The sequence below is a fragment of the Chiloscyllium punctatum genome, chromosome 36 (assembly GCF_047496795.1).
Source record: "Chiloscyllium punctatum isolate Juve2018m chromosome 36, sChiPun1.3, whole genome shotgun sequence".
Taxonomy (NCBI): domain Eukaryota; kingdom Metazoa; phylum Chordata; class Chondrichthyes; order Orectolobiformes; family Hemiscylliidae; genus Chiloscyllium; species Chiloscyllium punctatum.
This window is the reverse complement of record NC_092774.1, coordinates 46,644,090-46,648,435: the sequence shown is the minus strand read 5'-3', so window position 1 is coordinate 46,648,435 and position 4,346 is coordinate 46,644,090.

The window sequence follows — 4,346 nt, the reverse complement described above, 5'->3', positions numbered from 1 at the left end:
AGTCAGGAGGCATGGGATAGAGGGAAATTTGGCCAATTGGATAGAAAACTGGCTAACCGGTAGAAGTCAGAGAGTGGTGGTAGATGGTAAATATTCAGCATGGAGTCCAGTTACAAGTGGAGTTCCGCAGGGATCAGTTCTGGGTCCTCTGCTGTTTGTAATTTTTATTAATGACTTAGAGGAGGGAGTCGAAGGGTGGGTCAGTAAATTTGCAGATGATACAAAGATAGGTGGAGTTGTGGACAGTGAGGAGGGCTGTTGTCGGCTGCAGAGGGACTTAGATAGGATGCAGAGCTGGGCTGAGGAGTGACAGATGGAGTTCAACCCTGCCAAGTGTGAGGTTGTCCATTTTGGAAGAACAAATCAGAATGCGGAATACAGGGTTAATGGTAGGGTTCTTGGTCAGGTGGAGGAACAGAGGGATCTTGGGGTCTATGTACATAGATCTTTGAAGGTTGCCACTCAGGTGGATAGAGTTTGTAAGAAGGCCTATGGAGTATTATCGTTCATTAGCAGAGGGATTGAATTCAAGAGTCGTGAGGTGATGTTGCAGCTGTACAGGACTTTGGTTAGGCCACATTTGGAGTACTGTGTGCAGTTCTGGTCGCCTCACTTTAGGAAAGATGTGGAAGCTTTGGAGAGGGTGCAGAGAAGATTTACCAGGATGTTGCCTGGAATGGAGAGTAGGTCGTACGAGGATAGGTTGAGAGTTCTCGGCCTTTTCTCGTTGGAACGGCGAAGGATGAGGGGTGACTTGATCGAGGTTTATAAGATGATCAGAGGAATAGATAGAGTAGACAGTCAGAAACTTTTTCCCCGGGTACAACAGAGTGTTACAAGGGGACATAAATTTAAGGTGAAGGGTGGAAGGTATAGGGGAGATGTCAGGGGTGGGTTCTTTACCCAGAGAGTGGTGGGGGCATGGAATGCGCTGCCCGAGGGAGTGGTAGAGTCAGATTCATTGGCGACCTTTAAGCGGCATTTGGATCGGTACATGGATGGGTGCTTAATCTAGGATAGAAGTTCGGCACAACATCGTGGGCCGAAGGGCCTGTTCTGTGCTGTATTGTTCTAATTGTCTTCGAGAGGTAGTCTTGGTGATAAACCTGGATAAAATTGAATTTGCAAAGCCCAAGTCAACTTCTTGTGCCATTTTCTTGGACATAGACGCATGGCCCCACGAAAAGCAAAAACAAAGGTAAGTGAAGGTGTTTCCCGTACGATCGACAGAAAAGAGTAGTTTTCGATTTCCTGAGATTGAGTTTTTTAAAAATCGGAAATCCATACCACGTCTTTGCAGTATGGCTGCTCCACTCACTGGATTAATAAAGAAAGCCAAAAGGTTTCAATGGACAGCGAATTGGCAAAAGGCATTTGAAGGCCTGAAAGCTGGGTTAACCTCTGTCCCAGTATTAGGCACACCTAATTATGCAAAGCCATTAAAGGTGGCAATCGATGCAAGTGATGTGGGTGTCGGTAGGGTGCTCTTACAGAAAGACAATGATAAAACAGCAAGACCAATTTTCTCCAGGAAATTGAACAAGAATCAGCAGAAATATTCAGCAGTTGAGAAGGAAACTTTGAGCTTGGTGTTGGCGTTGAGATTGATGCTGATATTGAGTCAATATGGGTAGTGTAGTACACTAAAAGTGTGAGATTAAGGAATTTTAAAATGAAGCCGTTTTTGGATATGGACGGTTCATTTTCTTTAAGGGGGTAGGTCTGACGATGCTGCTCCTTTTACAGGGTTTGACTTCTCCTCCACTTTCCTACCAAGGGCCGCACATGTACAGATTGCAATGCATCTGGTTTGTATGGATTTTGGGGCTAATTTTATTATAACTAACAGATACCATCTCAGGCAAAATGGTTTCAAGTTTAAAAAATGTACATTGTAAGGGGAGTGGCCAGTTCTCCCAGCTGAGATTTACCCTGGTTTGTTTTCCTCTGCCTCTTCAGAACTGCTGATCAGTTTAACCTGAGGAATGCAGTGGCAGGAGGTTCCATGCTAAATTTCACTGACATCTCTCCTGCAAGAACCTGTGATTGATTTTAGAATATAGAACATAGAACAATACAGCGCAGAGCAGGCCCTTCAGCCTTCGATGTTGTGCCGACTTGTGAACTATTCTCAGCTCGTCCTCCTACACTATCCAAAAAACATCCATGTGCTTATCTAAGGATTGTTTAAATCTCCCTAATGTGGCTGAGTTGACTACATTGGTAGGTAGTACATTCCACGCTCTTGCCACTCTCTGCCTCGGATATCTGTCTTAAATCTAACACCCCTCAATTTATACTTATGCCCCCTCATACACGCTGACGTCACCATCCTAGGAAAAAGACTTTCACTGTCCACCCTATCTAATCCTCTGATCATCTTGTAGGTCTCTATCAAATCCTCTCTAAGCCTTCTTTTACCAATGAGAACAGGGTCAAGTATCTCAGCCTTTCCTCATAAGAACTTCCCTCCAGACCAGGCAACATCCTAGTAAGTCTCCTCTGCACATTTTCCAATTCTTCCACATCCTTGCCGAAATATGGGGACCAGAACTGTGCACAATATTCCACGTGTGGCCGCACCAATGTTTTGTATAGTTGCAGCATGATATTGCGGCTCTGGAACTCAATCACTCTACGAATGAAACCTAAAACACCGTATGCCTTCTTAACAGCACTATCCACCTGGGTGGCAATGTTCAGGGATTTTACGTTTCTTTTTGCCAAGGGTATGGTTATGACGATGTGGCAAGTATTTGGATCAGCATTTTTAATTTGTGAAAGCGTCGATTGGGTTTGTAAATACTTACTTTGTTCTAAATCGATTTTTTTTTGTTCATGTGTGGATAAATACGACTTTGTTTATTACTGAGTAGTTGGGACTGCTGTATCTTCCCGGAAAATCAAATTTACACCAGCTTAAAGCTACAAGGAAATTTAGGGATTAGGCTACCTTCTTGAAAAAAATTAACACTGGGCATCCAGATGCACCACATCCACGGATTCACCGTCGTCTACTGCGCTCCTAATACGGTTAAACAATTCCAGTAAATTAGTTAAACAATGCCTAACTTTCATGAATCCATGCTCCATCTTCCCGAATGACCAATTTCTACTCAGAATATTCGCTGTTTCTTTATTGATTATGCATTCACGCATTTTCCCCATTACAGAATGTTTCCTAACAGGTCTATAATTACCCATTTTTATTTAAATTCTTCCTTGAGCAATGGCATCACATTTCCTGATTTCATTTTACACATTCCAACATTTTTCTCCAAAGAAAGAGAGAGTGTTTACCAGTGCTCTGCTGTCGCACAACATTCACATCGAGTTTACCTGACTGAAAATACCCCCTCTCGTATTTCCTGTAAATCTGAATTACAACAGAAGAAAACAAAAATTAGTGAAAGATAATCCACTTGAATAGAGACGAATTGTGAAATTGAGGGAATTAATTTGCTGATGTGTACAGCTGATACGAGAGGAACAAAATAACCATAAAAACTACTGGATTGACATTGTGTGACAATTGACTTCATTACTGTCCTTCAGTGCTGAACCAGTCAGCACTTGAAAGTAACGGAAGGAGATGGACAGCTGAGAGAGGCACAGATGAACGATTTAATATGTATTTAACTGGAAGAGATTTAGGCATTGTTCCCAAATGTTTACCTCGAACATGCAGATGACTAAGCATTGCAGGTATCTGTGAATGCCAGAACTTCGAAGTCAAATGAAACCCAGATTATTTGTTATCCTGTAATGGATGAGTTGAAACTGACAACCTACCAGCTGGCGGCTTCCTAACTCTTTCCTCAGTGCTTGCTCAAGGTGAGACATTCCAATGTCAATCGCTGTGCAGCCAGGGAGGGAAGTGAAGGCAAGTGACCTTTCCCCTCGGTTTTTCTTGTGGAGAGGGAATAAATAAAGTTAGCAGGTTTGCGACTTCTCATTATAAATGGGGCATAACAGGAAGCAATTTTCCTCCTGGAGGTGTCGACATTCAAAAATTCTGTGATTTGTTTCCTCTTTTTTATTTGTATTTTCTCTCTGACTTTGTTTTCTGTTCTCGTTCTTCTATGAGATTCATTGCATTGAAGATATCCATTCACACCTCATGCATCTTGACTTTTCATACCAGTTTCACAATGCGAACCTTTACATCACTTAATTTCTACAACCATCTGCACGACTGTATACTTCCCATTTTGTTTGTCTTCCCACCTCTGCCCCACACACACTCACTGTTTGTCACTTGCTCAAAGACCTGAAACGGAAGTCAATTTCTGTTTCCTCTGAATCTACCGACGACTTTGAGCTTCTCCAGTATTTTCTGAAAATGT